We start from the raw sequence: 20,724 nt of genomic DNA, 5'->3' as shown, positions 1-20,724 counted from the left end.
TCGTTTACTTTATTTGTTGAGGACAGACCCCTACAAACCCTGGGGACATCCACTGGATTTCTTCCTAATGTTGGTCACATCTGACCCTGTCCTGATGTTCCCCCTACTGGAGAAGTCTTAACAAAAATAGACTCAAAAACTGACAGGGGATGGCTGGGGAACATGTTCAGCCCACGTGGGACTATGGCTATATCCATTCCTTGTAGAAGGTGCACCAACACTTGGTGGTCATACAGGTGGTTGGTGGATGGACACTCATTAGGCTGACCACTATTCCTCCCAGCCTTGCCCCCTCCCCATAGACACAGTCTATTCGATAAGGAGATGGAAGGGCTGAAGCAAAAATGTGTTTTTGGCCAAGTTATCTCAAAATCATACACCATGAAGATCATGCTAGAACACACTGGAAAACCATAAGACACAACAAAGAATAAACGTAATACAAGTATATACAGAACACGTTAGGACGGCAAGTTCCTCCAACTTCAATGAAATCTTGGATGCCTTAATTTTTTTTGGCACCAGGAAGAGATTTTATGAACCTTTAGGAATTTACATATGATTGTCTGCAGCAAGGTTGCCAATCTTCCCCGAGAACAAGAAGGACCTGGCATTCTAAAGTCAAAGTCTTTCTATGCCATTGGGGCAAAGTCAGTCCAGTCATATGAAATCGGTGGGTTCAGTGAATTTTAGGCATTACTCCCATGTTACGTGCACAGGCCATATATAGGGATGGTGTGCAATGGAACGTAGTATAGGAACTCACGGCATCATGTATCATTATGATGCCGGGAGCTTCAAAACAGATTAGATCTTTGTGGTAGTGTACTCACACAGCTGCACGTGAAGTTGTGTCAGTACAGTACCGCGACAATTTAAACTGTTTTGAAGCTCCCAGCATCATAATGATACATGATGCCGCAAGTTCCGATACTACGTTCCATTGCACACCATCCGTATACATGGAATGTGCACGGAACGTGGGAAAAAGCCCTTAGTCTAGTCTAATCTGCTGTTGTTCCAAAAGTAATCATACACATACGGGTATATGGCCACCATAAAAAGAACATCATAGAGAGGACCTCTTCTATGTACCAAATAGAGATTCAATATTACATGGATGACTGGGGGGAAATCAAAGCTGCTTATGGTTTCTTTCATACCAACAGACTGTGGGATGGTAGACAATGAGCTGATCCCGTGGCGATCAGCTGATCATTAAACTGTCTTATTTTAAAAACATTGATGGGTAATGTAGAGTAGCAGCAATAGTTGTTTAAAGGGTTTGTCCCACGTTAGACTAAGGCATATCCTCTAGTTCTAAGATCAACATTAGAGATGAGCGAACCGGGTTCGGGTTCGAGTCCGAGTCCATCCGAACCCGAACTTTCGGCATTTGATTAGCGGTGGCTGCTGAACTTGGATAAAGCCCTAAGGCTATGTGGAAAACATGGATATAGTCATTGGCTGTATCCATGTTTTCTAGACAACCTTAGAGCTTTATCCAAGTTCAGCAGCCCCCGCTAATCAAATGCCGAAAGTTCGGGTTCGGATGGACTCGAACCCGAACCCGGTTCGCTCATCTCTAATCAACATCTATTGAGAAAAAGGAGTCCTTAGATCCCTCCTTCTGGTGAGACAGCCATTGTACTCAGGTGGAAAACTGAGAAATGGCCGTGCACTGGGGGCAATGGAAACCAGCAAAACGTTTTCTCCTGGCACTAAGGTGGGACCCCCATCTATCACACCTGAAACTGTTGCCCATTACCTTTCTAAGTACTCGGTAAAATAGACTGTGGCCTTCAAGTCACTAAAGTTTTATTATAATTGAAAAATAAATACAGAAATAATTTTCAAAAAATACAAAAAAACAAAACAAAAAAAACATCTATAAGTCTTCTTTCCCAGAAAACATTTATTGCAGGCGAGCTGGTGACACTGGGACTACAAAAGCAATTCCAGGGGTCACGGCTTGCATGCGTCCAGGACATCTACGCTCATACAGCTAGGTTTCAGATTAAGCAGAACAGTGGACCTGACAGAGAGCCGGCCAAGGGGAAGAAAACAAGGGGAAAAAAAAATCCCACAGTTTTCCATCTTTAAGACTCTAGAGACTGTCACAGGCCAGATACACAACAGGTCCCAGATGGTCTGGAGTTGTCTCATTCACTTAGAATGGATTACCCAGAGCGCTGCTCTGAGCATCCAGGATAAATGCAGCTTCTGATGAATACAGTAAGACTTTGTTCACACCATTGTTAAAAGTTGTTTTTTTTTTAATTTAATTTGTACTATGGACGTCCACTGGAGAAAAAACAACGTCCATCTGGATCCTGTCCATAAACCAGACAGAAAATAAAAACTAGCTGTATCCAGACTAAAAGTTCAGACAAAAGGACAGTCCTGGTATCAAGTCAGGCTCATGGCAAGTAGGGGGCTCCTACCGTTATGTTCAATAAAAAAAATCCTGCCGAATCCTGCCTGCCTCCGCGAGTCAATGGGATGCCTCGCGTGCGCAGTGTGAATTATTGACACATTGAGGGAGGTGGGATTCCAAGCGAAGTCCACTTTGGGGGCTCCACCATGGAATTTGGCTGTTTTACTACTCTGTTTTTTCACCCTGACAGTGGATTGTTGTTGTTTTTTTTCCTCATCCGGGTTTTTTAGGTAGTACACCGCCGCTACAAGGTCAGGGGTACAGAATATAGGGGCAGACTTAAAATGGGCCAGATTTATCACAGTGGCTCAGGCGGTTTGATAAATCTGTCTAGTCTGAGGCTACATTCGCACATCCGTAGTACACGACCACCGACCGCACTGCCAATGTGCATCTGTTCTGCTCCATGCACACAAAGCACTACACTGGCACTTTATTAGCCTAGCGATCTGTGCCGCAGATCCCAGTCGGCATTACGGTAGTTTTTTTTTTGTTATGGCACGGATCGCAACGGACGTGTGAACAGGGCCGTCAAATAACATTGGTCCTATGTCCTGTCCTAATCTGCATTGTCCAGTCTAAGGGGCAGTCACACGTTTTGTGCACGGTCCGTAAGTTCCTATAGAGAAGCTATAGACAACTGTTTAAATCTTTGCGCTACTGTACTCACACAGCGTAATTACCGACCGTGCACAGTTGTATCGACTATAGACTGGGCTTCTTTAAGCAAAGGTAGTTTTTGTCTATATCACACCCCTTTCAAACACGGCACATGGGCAGATTGATCAAACATGGTGTAAAGTGAAACTGGTTCAGTTGCCCCTAGCAACCAATCAGATTCCACCTTTCATTTTCCAAGGAGTCTGTGAGGAATGAAAGGTGGAATCTGATTGGTTGCTAGGGGCAACTGAGCCAGTTTCACTTTACACCATGTTTGATCATTTTTGCCATAAGCTCCTATATAGAAAAAAATCTACGTAAAATTAAGGAATAAATGCCACCAAGACACCAATTTTTTTTTTATTTCAATTGAATTTTAGTTAATTTTTAATGTGCCCAATACGGCTTTTTACTGTCTCCTGTTTGACTGCAGTTTAGGATGAAACAAAGGAGCCTAAGTCGAGGCCCTCCAGCTATTGCAAAACTACAATTCCAACCATGCCTGGACGCTGTCATGAAGGGAAATGTAGTTTATCAACAGCTGGAAGGCCGCAAGTTTAACACGGCTGACCGGTGTGGCCTCTCTAGGGTGTGTAGATTACTTGGTCGCCTATACAGTAACATGGGGGAGGGCTCCTGCTGCAGCCGGATGCCTGACAGAGATGGAGCAGTACTTCTCACATTTTCATTACCAGCTAAGGCTGGGTTCACACTGCGTTTTTGCCTGCGTTTTTGCCTAAGACTAGCTAGGTCCCCGTTTCTTTAGCATAATAATAATAATAATAATAATACTAATAATACTAATAATAATAATAATAATAATCATGCTTTCTATGGCGTTAACCCCTAGATTGCTGCACAACAGCTTGGCAGATTATCTATACATGTAACCGACCTTGGCAGATCTGAAATCAATCATGGGAGGTGGCAGCGCCAGGTGCGGTTTGCTCTATGGGGTGCGATCACACTTGTTTCTGCTGCCTGGGAAAAAGGTGTCAAAGCAAGTGCGAAATGATTAACCCCCTCATAACACGAGGTAAACTAAAAGGGGGACGTATCATTTCACATACAGAGGCAAGTCCGGTGCTCTGACATATATATATATATATATTATATATATATGGGGGGGGGGGAGCAAAAACCGTAAATGGGAACAGAATGGCTAGTGTCAGATTGACAGAAATGATTGTATCTTGTTTTCCAAGAAAAAAAAGCAGAAAGGTTTATAGAGGAGATGATGATTTATTTATAAAGCCGACATCTGTACCTATGGCTATGCCAAGCATGCCATGTATGCCAGCGCCCAGTATGTAACACATTTAGTACCACATCTTTTTCACTTTTTTTTCTCTTATTAAACATCCCTCTCTCTCTCTAATTGCCTCCACATTCTCTCTCCCCCGACCCCTTTCATTCCACCTTCTGCCTCTCTTTACCTTCACCCTCTTTCTCTATTTGCCTCCACCTTCTCTCCCATTCCCTCTTAGCCTTCATCTTCTCTCCCCTCTTCTTCTCTACCTCCACCTTCTCTCTCTCTCTCCTTTCCTCTTTACCTCCACCTTCTCTCTTCCTCCCTTTTTGCCTGCACCTTCTCTTCCCTCCCTCTTTGCCTCCACCTTCTTCTCTCTCTTTGCCTTCACCTTCTCTCTTTTCCTCTTCGCCTTCACATTCTCTCTCTCACTCCCTACCTCTTTACCTCTACCTTCTCTCTCCCTACCTTTTTGCCTTGATCTTCTCTCTCTCTCTCTTCCTCTTTGCCTCTACCTTCTCTCTCTCCTTTCCTCTTTACCTCCACCTTCTCTCCCCTCCCTCTTTGCCTGCACCTTCTCTCTCTCTTTGCCTCCACCTTCTCTCTCTTCCTCTTTGCCTCCACCTTCTCTCTCTTCCTCTTTGCCTCCACCTTCTCTCTCTTCCTCTTTGCCTCCACCTTCTCTCTTCCTCCCTTTTTGCCTGCACCTTCTCTCTCCCCTCCCTCTTTGTCTCCACCTTCTCTCTCTTCCTCTTTGCCTCCACCTTCTCTCTCTTCCTCTTTGCCTCCACCTTCTCTCTTCCTCCCTTTTTGCCTGCACCTTCTCTCTCCCCTCCCTCTTTGTCTCCACCTTCTCTCTCTTCCTCTTTGCCTCCACCTTCTCTCTCTTCCTCTTTGCCTTCACCACCTCTCTACCTCTTCACCTTCTCGTTCTCTCTCTCCCCACCTCTTTACCTCTATCTTCTCTCTCTTCCTCTTTGCCTCCACCTTCTCTCTCCCCTCCCTCTTTGTCTCCACCTTCTCTCTCTTTGCCTCCACCTTCTCTCTCTTCCTCTTTGCCTCCACCTTCTCTCTCTTCCTCTTTGCCTTCACCACCTCTCTACCTCTTCACCTTCTCGTTCTCTCTCTCCCCACCTCTTTACCTCTATCTTCTCTCTCTTCCTCTTTGCCTACGCCTCCCCTGTTTCTCCATCCTTCACCCTCCTCGCCCCATCTGCCTCATCCCTCCTTCTTTCCCCCTTCTGCCCTAACCCACTCTTTGCCCCCGTCCTCGCCTTCTCCCATAAATAGTGAACACAATTACATATAAAACACATAATGAGAAGACTGGACGTCTAATTTCCAGATTCATTAATAATGCCCCCAACTCCTTAAAGGAGCACAGCACCCACAGTAAAGGAAAAAGTTGTTCCTTAAGAGAAGCCAATACTGGTCACACCCTATATGTGATTTTGCTGATTGCATATCCCTCCTCACAGTGTGAATAGAGTCTGTAAATCTGATCCTATGCAATAATGATAAAAGAAGGAGAAGGAATAGACTAGCATCAGGTGCAGCGCAGTAAGTCAATTCCATTACAATGTGCAGATGACTTTTCTGCCATGTAACAGATTGTATTAGTTCAGGCCCTGCCTCGCTCCGGTCCGGCCCTGACACCACACCGGGGGTCTATCACAGTCTCCAGACCGTCACATTTAGGCCACTCGCTCAGTGCCGCATTCTCTGCATCACTCGGGATCTTGCAGGAAACATATCTGCGTTAATCTTTTTTCCAGTTTTGGATTTAGATTTCTTCTTTCATTTCACAGTAATGTCTCCAAAAAAAAAAAAAAAAAAAAACCCTTTTATTAATGCGCGGTGTCACCGTAATGTTTTAATTGAATTAATGATAGCATTATCCTTTACAAGAGCCATTAGGAGATATTGATTTGCATGCATCACAACAACAGTCCCATTACATATCACTTACGCCTCATTATTTCACAGAACCTGCAAGCAAATGAAGTGCCCACAAGATAGTGAGGAGAAAAAAAAATTCTCAAAAATACCAGTCCGAGCTCCTCACGGCAAGAGCCTAATAACTAGAATGATACTTGAGGTGTGTTACTGTGCAAACTCGCTCATAACTACTTCCCTCCTGACTCCTGCAGCAATTATCCAGGCCTATACTCTTAAAGGGGTGCTGCAGTACCAACAAGTGACCACCAGGGGGTGTTGAGAGTCACCGGAATTCAGTCCTTTGTTTCAAAATAAATAAATATCTGTGTAACAATTACCAGCCGCTTCCCGCTCGGTAACATGCTTGTCCAAGTGGCAGTAATTAATTTTCATTAAAACATGCTAATTAGCAGCGATACATCAGAAATGTATAAAATTATAGGAGAAATCCAGATTTTTACATGAGATGCCGGGTGTTACGTTGTAACCGAAATGTATTATTTGTAATTATTTGCAGTAAACCGCGGTGTCAGCATATATTAAGCCATCTGCGCCTCTGCACAATGACAGTTCTGGTAATTAGATTGCAAGCTCTTGTTGCCTGTAAATTCTACTACTCTGCATATTTAAAGGGCAAGTCAACCAATGGTTTAGACTCACGCGGCAACGTCTACATAATTAATTGGTGCTGAATGTTACCAACCATTGTTAACCCATCCAACTCATGTAATCTAAATAGGCATGGTCGTTTTAAACTTTGCATAGATAGATGAGTACCGGTAGTAAAAGTGAATTAAAGAAACTTAGTAATGTATCTTACCAGACAAAAATGCTTCTTTCCACTTATCAAGCATCTCCCTGCTAAACTGTCTTCTACTCAGAAAAATAAGCTCAATACCCGCCTTACTTACATCCTACGGCTAGCTAATGGATCAAGTCAAAAGCAATACAAGTCTATGGAGAGGGGAGAAGAGAGATGGGAGTAGAAGTGCCTGGGGACACAAGCAAAGACAGAGACGTCTAACTCTGTAAGAGATCGCACCCCTATGCGTTATACACAGTTAAGGCTGATTTTTGCAGCTTTATCATGCCTTTTAATGCTGCTGTCTTTTAGGCTGTGCTCAGACACAGAAGTGCAGGATCTTCTCCCCTTATTGGGCAGTGTATGATACAGACTATAGACTATATACAGACTATATATGCTGCGCACACCAGATCTGGAAGAACTGAATATAATAACTTTAGTTTGTTGAGCAGAAATCTGCTAAAAAAATTTCCACGTGCCAGATATACTCCTGCTCACACAGCATCCTGAAAGGTCACTTATTTCCTAAGCATAGCTTAAACTGGTTCTGGAGGCTGGGGTCCAATAGGCCTTTTTACTAGAAATAAGCTAGAGCAGCCATAGGCCATTTTCCAATGGTGTAAGAGACGGAGCCGCCGGTATCAGAAAAGATCATCCCGGCTGGTACTGCAGTACCGGCCAGGTGATCATTAACACCGCTGAATGCGCCTGCATCCGAATTCCCCGCTGCACACAATGGAGCGTGTGGCCAGAGCTGCACGCTCCATTGTGTGAACTGACAGGGTTTTCTGCGTCCACGTCATCAGCTGCTCAGCCGCGATTGGCTGAGCACAGTTATGCTCAGCCAATCGCGGCTGAGCAGCCAATGACGCCGGCATCAGGGACGACTGCAGCGATTCGGCCGGCCTCCCGAAGATTACGTCGTTGACAGAAGATAGGCGGTCGGGGACGACGCGCATCAGGTATGTATGGTACACTACACTTCCGGGTCCACGTGCGGGGGTGGGGGAACACGGGGAAGGGGGCGATTCACATACATAACATACATTACAAAGTTGTATAACTTTGTAATGTGTGTTATTTTGTGAATCATTTCTTAGCGCCGCACTACCCCTTTAAATTTCAACGATAATCGTTCTGTGTAAATGCAGGCAACAATTAAACGACCAACGAGAAATCGTTTAACGCTAGTTCCTTCATTTGCTGGGATCAGATGGAGTAAACAATCTTCTGTGTAATATGGGTAACGATTTCAGGTTAACGATAAATTATCTCGTTTGTGATCCTTAATCATTAATCGTTAAAAAAAGATTTGTCTAATAGGACCCTTAAGGTTCAACAACCATGAATGATTGTCCGATACGATCAATTTGCAGAAACACCCATCCATTTTAGCCTACACCGCCCATTACAGTTGTTCAAACTGGCCATACATGATCAATAACATCGGATGAAGGAAAAATATTGTGAAAATATTCTTTCCCAAAAAGAACGAGCTTCCCTCCAACTATTGTCCAAAAAATTCCAACACAGCCGACTTTTTTTTTTTCGGGCCAATAACGAAAATAATAATAATGAATAATAATAATGAAAGCAAGAGCAAGCCAAAAAATGAGCAAGACAGCAAGGAGAGCGAGAGACGCAGATAGCAAGAGCTTGGGAGATACGAACAGAGAGGTCTTGAGAGTGCAAGTGAGAAAATGCTTGCAAAAACACCAAAAGGTACACCTGCAATATAGTATTTAAAGAGAGAGAGTAAGCAAGAGATGGGTTGTGCACATTTAGGAGACATAAAAAGACAGCAAACAAAAAGAATAGAAAAAGTGCAGTCAAAGGGTCCTATTCCACAGTAACGATAATCGGCCCCATTTGGGCCGATTCGGCCGATTATCGCTCGGTGAAATAGAGAGAACGATCAGCCGATGATCGTGTCATTGGCTGATTGTTCATTTAGGGCCAGACCTAAAATCATTGTTCCCCCACCGCACATCGCTACGGTGGAATAGCGGTGCACGGCAGGCGACGACGATTTCAGAAGCGCAGCATCATACATTACCTGTCCAGGCTTCTTCTCCGCGCTGTCTTCATCCCCGGGTCCCGCGCGCTCTATCTTCCGAATGGCGGTCAGCTGACGGAGCGCTCAGCCAATCACAGGCCGGGACCGCCACGGCCTGTGATTGGCCTAGTGTGGCCTGTCAGCTGACCGGCCATTCTGAAGATAGAGGGCGCCGGACCAGGGGATGAAGACAGCGCGGAGAAGAAGACCTGCAGGTAATGTATGCTGCTGCAAGGGCTGCAAGGACATTGGTCCTTGCAGCCCTCGCTCAACGATCATCGGGCAGTGGAATAGGCCCAGTAAACTAGCGGCGATCTAGCAGATCGCTGCTCGTTTACATCGTTGATCAGGCCCTCCTCGGCCCGTGAAATAGGACCCAAAGAGTCGTAAAGGACAAGTGAGCAGAGGAGCTAGCGAGACACCAGTGTTGAGTCAACCTGTCAAACTGTTCGGGTTCGGCAATGTTCTCCGAATCTCAATGCTCGGTATTTGATATCCCGTAGCAACAGAAGTTGGATGCCGGCCTAGGGCTGCCAGCAAAGCATGGATACAGCCTATCCTAGGGCGGCACACAACTTCTGCAGCCACAAGGAATCTAATGCCGAGCATTCGGGTTCAGAGAATGATGTCGAACCCAAACAGTTTGACTGGTCCGTTCAACGCTACAAGACGCCAACAGAGGGAAAGAGAGATCGTGATTGTATTCCAGAGTGCTCTCTATATACCAAAGGAGAAAGAGGGGGCCAGTGATAGTGAGTGAGAGATTGTAGGACAAGAAGAGAGAGAGCGCAAGAGAGGACCATGGGTAGCAAGATTTATCAACACACCCAAAGAGCCCGTGAGGAAGAGGAAGCCGAAGATAAGGGAGAGCAACCCGAGAATTCCCTCACACGGTGCCAAATGAGGGAACAGGAGAGGCAAAATTAGGCTTAAAATACTTGAGTATAAAAAATGGAAGAGATGGCAAGCAAAAGAGAGAGTACACAGAGAAAGGCGAGCGAGAGAGTGCATAAAAGACACAGAGGGACATGCCACCACACAGGACCGGTTAGTATAAGGGCAAAGGACTTATTAGACTCTCTGTTTTGGCAAATTAAACCCTTAATATTGCTATAATGTGGCAAATGTAATTTGGCCGAGCTCCCGGCCTGTTACTATGGAAACGGCAGACATTATGTGACTTACTGCATTAATTCAGCAGCGAACACAAAGGCAGCAGAGAGGAGGCCGCGGTGTGGCACCATCATGATGGGGGACAGCATCCGGGGAGCAGAGAGGAGGCCGCGGTGTGGCACCATCATGATGGGGGACAGCATCCGGGGAGCAGAGAGGAGGCCGGGGTATGGCACCATCATGATGGGGGACAGCACCCAGGCAGCAGAGAGGAGGCGGGGTGTGGCCACATCATGATGGGGGACAGCATCCCGGGAGCAGAGAGGAGGCCGCGGTGTGGCACCATCATGATGGGGGACAGCATCCGGGGAGCAGAGAGGAGGCCGGGGTATGGCACCATCATGATGGGGGACAGCACCCAGGCAGCAGAGAGGAGGCGGGGTGTGGCACCATCATGATGGGGGACAGCATCCGGGGAGCAGAGAGGAGGCCGCGGTGTGGCACCATCATGATGGGGGACAGCACCCAGGCAGCAGAGAGGAGGCGGGGTGTGGCACCATCATGATGGGGGACAGCATCCGGGGAGCAGAGAGGAGGCCGCGGTGTGGCACCATCATGATGGGGGACAGCATCCGGGGAGCAGAGAGGAGGCCGGGGTATGGCACCATCATGATGGGGGACAGCATCCAGGGAGCAGAGAGGAGGCCAGGGTATGGCACCATCATGATGGGGGACAGCATCCCGGGAGCAGAGAGGAGGCCAGGGTATGGCACCATCATGATGGGGGACAGCATCCTGGGAGCAGAGAGGAGGCCGGGGTATGGCACCATCATGATGGGGGACAGCATCCAGGTAGCAGACAAGAGGCCGGGGCATGGCTCCACCATCATGGGGGATAGCATCCAGGTAGCAGAGAGGAGGCTGGGGTATGGCACCACCATGATGGGGGACAGCATCCAGGAAGCAGAGAGGAGGCTGGGGTATGGCACCACCATGATGGGGGACAGCATCCAGGGAGCAGAGAGGAGGCCGGGGTGTGGCACCATCATGATGGGGGACAGTGCCCAGGCAGCACAGAGGAGGCCAGGGGTGGCTCCACCACGATGGGGGACAGCGTCCAGGCAGCACAGAGGAGGCTGGGGTGTGGCACCCCTATCATAGGGGACAGCATCCAGGCAACAAAGAGGGGGCCGGGGTGTGGCTCCACCATGATGGGGGACAGTGTCCATAGAATGGGGAACAGACATAGCTGAAACCATGGACCTCCAACACAACCATGGACTGAGCACTGAAGTAATCCATAGTGCGAGTCACCACTGACCCAAACCTCACCCCATGGTGACCCCCCCCCCCCCCCCCAGTGTCTTTACATCTCAAAACCGAACGCAACCCTGACACTGTGGTGGATCCGAAAGATGCTCTGCACAATATCCTGGGCATTAGTGACTGGAAAAAAGAATATATGCCGCCATATGGAGCAAATGCATCATAGAGAGACACGGCATCCCAATCAAGCTCAGGACGTGTCCTCCAAGTACTACAATACTTCATGTAGGACAACCAAGAGTTGCTGCATCATTACATACACATAAAACCATCTACAATATAAAGAGGAAACCTTTGGATTGTATAAACCTGCCATATTTCTATTGGGTAAGAAGAGATTTCATATAATACAATATGGTAGTCATATGGCAAAGCTTGGACCACCAAGGGGAACCTAACGACACATTGCACCAGCTCTGCAGATACAACAAATCTTATTGTAGATACATTGTTGTATATAGGAGCAGTATTATAGTAGTTATATTCCTGTATATAGGAGCGGTATTATAGTAGTTATTTACTTGTATATAGGAGCAGTATTATAGTAGTTATATTCTTGTATATAGGAGCAGTATTATAGTAGTTATGAGTGAGGTTGAGAAGGAATAGACCGGCACCAGCCGATAAAAACACACTTCGGCTCAAATATACAGAGGACAGGAAAGCGCCGTCGTCCCAGATGTATCCAGACCACACAAGTAGCGGTGCAGAGACAAAAACGCCAGGTAAGCAATGAGAACAAAAAGACAGAGAATCTCGCACTCACCGACTTCACAGATGCTGGTGGTTTATTGTGGGTACATCAGAATCAAATGCTGCGGGGAGAGGGAAGATGGAAACGCAGGTGTGTTCACAGGAGCAACAATGTTTCGTAGTTATATTCCTGTATATAGGAGCAGTATTATAGTAGTTATATTCTTGTATATAGGGGGCAGTATTATAGTAGTTATATTCTTGTATATAGGAGCAGTATTATAGTAGTTATATTCCTGTATATAGGAGCGGTATTATAGTAGTTATATTCCTGTATATAAGAGCAGTATTATAGTAGTTATATTCTTGTATATAGGAGCAGTATTATAGTAGTTATATTCTTGTATATAGGGAGCAGTATTATAGTAGTTATATTCTTGTATATAGGGGCAGTATTATAGTAGTTATATTCCTGTATATAGGAGCAGTATTATAGTAGTTATATTCTTGTACATAGGGGCAGTATTATAATATATTCTTGTATATAGGAGGCAGTATTACAGTAGTTAGAGACTTAAACATAAGGAGCAGTATTATTGTTAGGACTGGACCTGTTGAAATCTTGGAGCGGTCCTCAGATTGTCAAGTACAACCAAGAGTGAACTTTTGGAACTTTTGGTAATTGTGCACATTCTGTTCTTTTTTCTTTTGTCTGATCAATGTCCTGATTTGTTAATTGTTTTCTCTGCTACACCCATCTCCTACTGCTAAGTTCTTTCTGGCCACTTCAGTGTTAACTGTTTTGCTTTAGTCATTGACATTTGGTTTCTCCAATCACGTCCTGATCCCTGACCTCCTATAAAGCATTTCCAGTGTCTTAACCCTTTGATGGCTATTAAGTTTAGTTTACTAGCAAGCTTAGCGGCCCTTGTGTTATTCCCTTTCGTGGTTTCTGGCTTTTCTGACCTCTGCTTCTGATTTCTGACTGTCCTGGTTTTCCACCTGCCCTGACCTTTTGGCTTTGTGACCGACTACTCTCTGGATCTCGTTTTTGTACCTTTGCTGCTTGGTAGTTTTGACCTCGGACCATATTCGAATATCTGATAGGACAATAGCTGAATAGACTTGGAAACCTAAGCCCTCTCTCATAAGTCACAAATTCAGAGCATTTGTCACTACACATCCCTTGGGAACTCATACAAAGGTTATTTCTTTATCATGTATATAACAGCAGTTTGCAAATATCACTAGCGACTTGAATTAAAGGGGTAGTTCACCAATTTATTTTTCTTTCAAACCAACGGGCGCCAGAGATTGGTAATTTACTTCTATAAAAAAAATCTCAAGTCTTCCAGTAGTTATCAGCTGCTGTATGTCCTGCATGAAGCAGTATTCTTTCCAGCGTGGAGATGTTTTCTATGGGGATTTGTCCCTACTCTGGACAGTTCCTGACATAAACAGAGGTGGCAGCAGAGAGCACTGTGTCAGACTTGAAAGAATTTACCACTTCCTGCAGGACATACAGCAGCTGATAAGATTTTTTTTTTTGTGAACTACCCCTTTAATTCAATAAGACCCATATCCTATATGGGCCAATGTCCATAGACGTATCTTAAGTTTCAGCCACTAGAGGTCTCACTTCAACTGAACTTGTAGTTTACTTAAAGGGGTTGGCCACTTTATAGTAAAATTGCTCAGTGTACAGTATTAGTGAGTGTACTCACTGTATATACTAACAGCAGCTCCCTGTGTACCTCACAGAGCTAATATCAGACTCCCCTCCTCCAGGCTGTGCTGCCCTGCTCTGTTTTGTTTCATTCCATAAAATGGCTGACATGGAGGAGCATGTGACCATGCCCCGCCCCGCCGTGTCCACCACTGAGCCTGTATATGTCTATGGAGGACACAGTGGACAGGGCCTGGTCACATGCTCCTCCATGTCAGCCATTTTATGGACAGAAACAAAACAGAGCAGGGCAGCCCAGCCTGGTGAAGGGGAGTCTGATTTAGCTCTATGAGGTACACAGAGAGCTGCTGTCAGTATATACGGTGAGAACAGTTACTAATACTTTGGACTGACCTATTTTACCATGAAGTGGCCAACCCCTTTTAACAAGGCTTTCTCCATCCTCTTGTAACAGACACAAGGACAGAACACAGGAAGTGGGGGTGGGGCTTAGCTACTGCTATGTGCAGGAGAGGAGTGCCTGGACTGCTGTATGTAAGCTGAGCCTGTCTGCCTCCTCCAGAGAATATATGCAGTGTCTAAAAGGTAAACCAAGGTTTCCCTCTTCATTTGGATGGCCCATTAAGTTCTGGACGGGTGGCCCTTGGTGGCATCATAAGCAGATGCCCACTCAGACCAGTGCTGCCCTTTATTGCTGTATCTCATTTCCATCCTCATAGCTTATCATCAGCAGTAACTCAACAGTGTTTGGACCAGGGCTGCTTAACCACTTACTTTCTGGGATGCCATTTTCTATTTTGCAGAGATATCTCTGATTGTACCATTCATTAGAGATGAATTTTCAGTTCGAACCATCTGCATTTGACTCCTCCTGCCACGGAATGGGAAGGTGGAGACAGCCCGAGTACCTCCTGGAAAACAGGGATACAGCCTATTACCTAGGCTGTATCCCTGTTTTCCAGGCGGGAAGGCAACGGGAGTCAAATGCCGATGGATCAAGTTCGAACGAACCTGAAAATTCGCGCTGTTCGATCATTTCTACCATTCATCTGTTAAGGCACACGTTACTTTTTTCTTTTCTGGGCTGACATATCTAATATCCTGATAGATGTAAGAAACTGTTTTCTTAACCCATGCTACCCTTTAGACAGTCCCAGAGCAAAATGATAAAACTCTGAATGTCCACAGTCCCCACTAGGTGGAGCGTTGTGTATACACATTTATTATCATTCAGTGGGAGTTGTACCCAGTGGCTTTACATAGCTTTCCAATGTGAACCTTCAGTGAGGTAACCGAACACAAGTCTTGAAGGGAAAGTCCACCCTTGGTCACCATTTATTTATTGTCTTAATAGGTTAAAAAATTCTATTCACATTCCATCCTTAATGTTTATTTTTAATTAGTCAGAGCTCTAAATCCCACATAGAAGATAAAAAAAAACTGCCAGCAGTGACCACTAGGGAGCAGACCCCAATTTATCATTACAGCCCCACTTTTTTGTTGGTTGGGTAGCATTTAAGGTTGGACCTAAAAACATCTTCTCAACTAAAGGAGTCCATTAGAGATGAGCAAACCTCAAGCATGCTTGGGTTTGTCCGAACCTGAACATTCTGCATTTGATTACCGGTGGTTGAAGTTGTTGGATGCAGCCCCAAGGCATGGATACAGCCATTGGAAGTATCCATGTTATCCAGGACTCCCTCGGGCTCCATCCAACTTCTTCAGCCACCGGTAATCAAATGCAGAGTGTTTGGGTTTGGACGAACCAGAGTGTGCTCAAGGTTCGCTCGTTTCTTGTGGCCAAACAGGTACAATCTCTGTTGGTCGAATGATTGTTTAGCCGAAATTAACCTTACTTGATTTCCTCATACACATGAATGTTCATGAGTTTTCTATGGGCAGGGGTACGCCACAGTCAGAACCTCTATGGAAATCCAACCAATGCATGCAATTTAGTTCTGTACTAACAAATACAGTATACTCACCTTACCCCTCCCTGGCACTCCTGTTCTTACACTTTCATGGTTCAGCCAGTTTTAGGGATGAGGTGTTAACACGTGACCCCTATGGCCTGTATGGCTGCAGAGATCATGTGCCTATTCTCGGCTGGAGGACCAGGAATATATCACCACAGAGAGCTGAGGGAATCGGTAAGGCGAGTATACCGCTTTATTTGTTTTCATGCAATTTTACTGCCCACAATGCTCAGGTAATCTGCAACAGAATCCACAACAATACATTTTATTGTGGATTTTTACTTCCTCACCGAAGTCAGCCTTGTATTACCCCCACAAACAAGACGTAACAGAAGTTGATAAGACGCGGATCACTTTCTCCAATGGGACACATTGCGTGACAGATAAAGATGAGCGAACCGGGTTTGGGTTCGAGTCGATCCGAACCCGAACGTTCGGTATTTGATTAGCGGGGGCTGCAGAACTTGGATAAAGCTCTAAGGTTGTCTGGAAAACATGGATACAGCCAATGACTATATCCATGATTTCCACATAGCCCTAGGGCTTTATCCAACTTCAGCAGCCACCGCTAATCAAATGCCGAAAGTTCGGGTTCGGATTGACTCCAGCATGCTCGAGGTTCGCTCATCTCTAGTGACAGACTGTTCCCATGTACACAACTGTCGGCTGACCTTATGTCTATGACTAGAGATGATCAAAGAGCGGAAAATATTAGGTTCTATAGAACTCGAACCTTGTTGAACCTTCCGCATTTGATTACCGATGCCTTTCCGGTCTGTGGGGAAGCAAGGTACCGCCTGGAATTCCGGGATACAGCCTATTACCTAGGCTGAATCCCAGATTTCCAGGCGGTACCCGGGCTGTCTCCTCTTTCCCCACGGACTAGGAAGGCATTGGGAATCAAATGCGGAAGGTTCGACAAGGTTCGAGTTCTATAGAACCTAAGATTTTCCGCTGTTCGGTCATTTCTATCTATGACCAGTACCAGGACAACCATAAGGAACAAGGACAAGGTGGTAACCATAAGATAGGGTACTATCACATGGTCTACGCATGTTTACTGTATGTGCTGGGAAAGATTTTGCTATATCCACCTTAACCATAGACCCCCTTTACTTTTCTTTGGGTGGTATACATGACAGTTTTCTTTACCGAAAAGCACCAACTGCTGCGCCATTTCAGAAGGCAGCAATAGCGTACATTTTTCAACATGGAAGCTTATATATTAAAGATGGCACTAAGTGACATCCATCAAAGGTACAGTATAAATCGCGGTGAGTTCCCAAACATTTAACATTACCATTTAGCAAAAATAGCCTATATATGTAACATGCTGTGATTAAGGAAATTATCTGTGCGAATGGCATTGGCGCACTTTATCTTCATATCCTCTACTTTATGGACATATTTTAATGGATCTACAATAAAGTGCGTATTTATCGGGAGGTGCAGGAATCCAATTTTTTTTAAGTATATCGCAAGTTCAACTTTACTTATTAAAGTATTGACCCCCTTTAAAAAATTTCCTGGAAGTGTTTACAGGAATTTGGGTTCCAGTACAAGTCCTGACACCTACACACAGCTTAGTCTCGATTACCATCAGTCATTTCAGGTCACACGATGGAACATGATGGGTCATCTGGCTTATTCCGGCAGCCAAATCGGCCTGTTGGGCCACACATGAGCCTGCGCCCACAGTACGGCGTGTGCCCAACTCAATAAAGCAGAAAACAATGCCAACTACAACCCCCCCTCTCCACCCCCAAATTAACATAAACAGCAACATAAGCAACCCAACACAAAAGAAACATCTGCATAAACATTAAATACGTACATTGTACCTCAATGCAAAGAACACCGGGCTCAGGCATTAACCCTTCATGGTGCCAAGAGAGTGAATAGTTGGGATTTTACTAGAAAACGTGTCAAGCTGTTCCTTTGTTGGCTGCGATACTGAATGTACGCTATTGAATTAAACTGACCGAGCAAAAGGAACAAGAAAAAGAAAAAAAATAATAGTGGGCATCTTCAGTAGGAATTGTTGCCATCCGTCTCGGAATGGTGGTTCAGCTGCAGGGTTTATATATTACAATTTCCAGATTTAGAACACAGCTGTTCGATTTTCTTAGCCCCCCTCCTTCCCCTTCATCCTTTCCCCCCCATCCTTCTTGGAAAGAAAATGTACAGTATAAGTGATATATGAATTGCCAGAAGAACTCATTGAATATCTAAAAGCATAAAGTGCTAAAATGATTAATGGGGGACGGAGGAGCCCGAACAATAAGACATGTTTATATGCAACCTGCACCACCGAAAGAAGGGCGGAGGGGGGGGGGGGGGACAAAGATCCGGTCCACTGACATGTTTAATTGGTTCCTTTAGCTAGAATAAAACGTCCTTACCTAACCTCAGCCTCCCAGCGCGGCGTTCACCGAAGATGTTATAGCAACACGGGAGGATGGAGCCTGGCTGTAAGGCTGGGCAATGCACATGCTGCACCTATACCACGCATATATATATATATATATATATATATATATATACGGAATATATTCTATAGACATATACGCCAGGAGTCTTAGCAGAATCCGTTGTATGAAAAAAAAAAAATTCACATTTTGCACTCGGTAAACCCTATTCATTAACATTAATGACTATTTATTTATAGCAGCGGCCACTGGGGGCGCTACCTGGTATCAGCACAACAGCTGTTCTGTACAGTATGCATGTGTATTGCAGTTAAATGGAGGCCCCTGTGTTAAAGGGAGAGGGATTTTTTTTTTCTTTTTTTAAATGGATTGACTGCTTACCTATGGCAAGACGGAAAATAAGAAGGGATGGGAATACGGACAGGTAGAAATAGAGATCACTCACAAGACGCGCTGCCAAATCCGTCTCCTGCAAACACACCGAGCCAATCAAAGGATTTAACCCCTCAAGGGCTGCAGCCCCTCGGCAGCCATGTGTCCCCCCACCCTCCCACCCCCATAACGGAGACCCTCCGGGAGAGGACGGTGACGGTGGAGACCGCTCGATGACACACAGCGACAAGACGGAGGGATGTGCAGCCTCCAACACCCCGCTGGATTAGGTTACGCTAGCCTGGAAGGGGGAGACTATGGATATTTCCATGGACGACAAGGCAGGCAGACAAGACGAACATGCAGGCAGAGAACATTACCCACTCATAGGTCATATCAACACCTACAGAGAGAAGAGGAGAAGAGGAGGAGGAAGAGGGGAGGGGGGGTAGGCGGCTGCATTGGAGCTGGAAACACTTTTGAACATCATTTTGCAGGAGAAATCTACACAATGTTGAGGAACTTTGCAAACACTTTGCTTTACTTATCTTGTTACTATTCTTGAGTTACATTATGTCCTCTTCCCCAGTCCCATCCAAGGCTGCAATGAAATATTCAGCTGGTCGGCACTTGGAATCTGTGTACACTGTGCAGACAAGGCACACCCCTAACAGCTTAGAGGAGATACAGAATTGTTTTTTTTTCCAGCTCCCACAATGCATCGGGCTCTGACACCAGCTAGGATGGGGATTGTAGTTTCTGCCTGTATGAGAGTGGAGGGGAGTGCTGGGGTGTGGAAACTACATGGCCCACAATGCACTGCAGCAGAGCATGCTCTGTGCAGACAATGAGCCAGCAGGGGGCTGCAGTGAGATGTCAGCTCTGGCAGCCTGAGAGATAACAGGCAGCCAGCAGGCAGCAGAATGTGAATGGACACATGTGCCTAGCCGGCTTTCCCAGGGTCGCGCCTGCTGGATGGCCGGATAGGGACGGAGCGGTTTCAGTGATTTTTAGCGCAGAATAAATATGAATGTATACGATTGTCGGATATAACAAGATGGGTGAAGGCGAAAAATAAAATAAAATAAATTTCATCGCCTTCGAGTTGTCGTTTTATGTCATTATAACAATGTTCACAATGGTAGTGTAGGCGTAAGGAGTAGCACTCAGTATATTAATTCCAAGTGGAAAGTAGAGGTATTCTTATTAGAAAATTATCCACTGTGTAGACAATGATCATAGAAGAAATGCTCGTAGTTTTGATGCAAGTGCTCTTGTGCACAATTTTATTTTTGCTCAAAGTGTAATCACAGACATAAATCCGACGTTTCGGTGGTGACACCTTTATCAGGGGTCTATGGACATGAAAATATATGGTATTACAATGAGACATAGTTACAAGGTAAGTAACGTGCAAGAGGGGCTGGGGTGGGTGTATGGGGAGGATGGGGAGTATATACAGAGGGGTCATGGACAAACAAGCATCATAAGTGACAAGTGGTACATAAACATCTTATAAACACAGTAGTTGCTGGACGAGAAATGTGGAAGTTGATGGTAAGAGAGGGCATAGGATATTCCCTAGCTATGAGGAAATACACAGAAGTTAGTACTGTATACATGTCGCATCAATCATATATGATAGTAGGGTGAGATTAGTATGCAATGCATGCAGCAAGGATGCTGTAGAGTATAGGATACAATGAAATAATAGGGTCAGATTGAAATAGCAGTAGATGGGAATACCTGTGTAAGTGAACAACTGTATATAGATGGCAGGGTAGTGTCCCGTAGGTCTGCTGTGAATGAAGGGAGGAGCAGGTTAAGGGGGGGGTACGGTATGGGACTATAGTGATGTGAAGAGGGGAGATGTGAGTAGTTACCTGGTTGGTAACATGAGATCCGAATGAGGCTGGGGTCCGAGTGGGCTCGGTGGAGGCAGGCGTCGGACAGTGAAACTGTAAGAGAGCAGGCCGGTTAGGC

At 45.4% G+C, this 20,724-nt stretch overlaps 1 protein-coding gene across 17 annotated transcripts in view; it reads right to left on the bottom strand.

Moving 5' to 3' along the window:
• The window catches only part of R3HDM1 (R3H domain containing 1), an 85,111-nt gene extending 65,715 nt beyond the window's left edge, over window positions 1-19,396 (bottom strand). For 12 of the 17 annotated variants that reach the window (XR_011364504.1, XR_011364502.1, XR_011364503.1 and 9 more), the window contains exon 1: window positions 19,286-19,396. The gene's annotated coding sequence lies outside the window, so the exon portion shown is untranslated. Of the gene's footprint in view, window positions 1-3,107; window positions 3,230-14,001; window positions 14,057-18,750; window positions 18,772-18,814; window positions 18,837-19,285 lie in introns of those variants that run through there. The other 5 variants (XM_069982621.1, XM_069982622.1, XM_069982620.1 and 2 more) reach the window with 5 other exon arrangements.
• Window positions 19,397-20,724: the final 1,328 nt, after the last annotated feature.

The sequence above is a fragment of the Dendropsophus ebraccatus genome, chromosome 9, assembly GCF_027789765.1.
Source record: "Dendropsophus ebraccatus isolate aDenEbr1 chromosome 9, aDenEbr1.pat, whole genome shotgun sequence".
In the NCBI taxonomy this organism is placed as follows: Eukaryota; Metazoa; Chordata; class Amphibia; order Anura; family Hylidae; genus Dendropsophus; species Dendropsophus ebraccatus.
This window is presented reverse-complemented; position numbering and strand designations above follow the sequence as displayed.